Genomic DNA, 1,109 nt, shown 5'->3' with positions numbered 1-1,109 from the left:
CCCAGAATTCACCCTGTTGTGGGTCACAGTGTTTCATCACCCAGAATTCACCCTGCTGTGGGTCACAGTGTTTCATCACCCAGAATTCACCCTGTTGTGGGTCACAGTGTTTCATACTGAATTCACCCTGCTGTGGGTCACAGTGTTTCATACAGAATTCACCCTGTTGTGGGTCACAGTGTTTCATACAGAATTCACCCTGTTGTGGGTCACAGTGTTTCATCACCCAGAATTCACCCTGCTGTGGGTCACAGTGTTTCATACAGAATTCACCCTGCTGTGGGTCACAGTGTTTCATCACCCAGAATTCACCCTGCTGTGGGTCACAGTGTTTCATCACCCAGAATTCACCCTGCTGTGGGTCACAGTGTTTCATACAGAATTCACCCTGCTGTGGGTCACAGTGTTTCAAACAGAATTCACCCTGCTGTGGGTCACAGTGTTTCATACAGAATCCACCCTGCTGTGGGTCACAGTGTTTCATACTGAATTCACCCTGCTGTGGGTCACAGTGTTTCATACAGAATTCACCCTGTTGTGGGTCACAGTGTTTCATCACCCAGAATTCACCCTGCTGTGGGTCACAGTGTTTCATACAGAATTCACCCTGTTGTGGGTCACAGTGTTTCATCACCCAGAATTCACCCTGTTGTGGGTCACAGTGTTTCATCACCCAGAATTCACCCTGCTGTGGGTCACAGTGTTTCATCACCCAGAATTCACCCTGTTGTGGGTCACAGTGTTTCATACTGAATTCACCCTGTTGTGGGTCACAGTGTTTCATCACCCAGAATTCACCCTGCTGTGGGTCACAGTGTTTCATACAGAATTCACCCTGTTGTGGGTCACAGTGTTTCATCACCCATAATTCACCCTGCTGTGGGTCACAGTGTTTCATCACCCATAATTCACCCTGTTGTGGGTCACAGTGTTTCAAACAGAATTCACCCTGCTGTGGGTCACAGTGTTTCATCACCCAGAATTCACCCTGCTGTGGGTCACAGTGTTTCATCACCCAGAATTCACCCTGCTGTGGGTCACAGTGTTTCATACAGAATTCACCCTGCTGTGGGTCACAGTGTTTCATCACCCAGAATTCACCCTGCTGT

Source organism: Oncorhynchus nerka, unplaced genomic scaffold (genome assembly GCF_034236695.1).
Source record: "Oncorhynchus nerka isolate Pitt River unplaced genomic scaffold, Oner_Uvic_2.0 unplaced_scaffold_1080, whole genome shotgun sequence".
NCBI classification, from domain to species: domain Eukaryota; kingdom Metazoa; phylum Chordata; class Actinopteri; order Salmoniformes; family Salmonidae; genus Oncorhynchus; species Oncorhynchus nerka.
The sequence above is the reverse complement of the archived record's forward strand: the minus strand, read 5'-3'. Positions refer to the sequence as shown.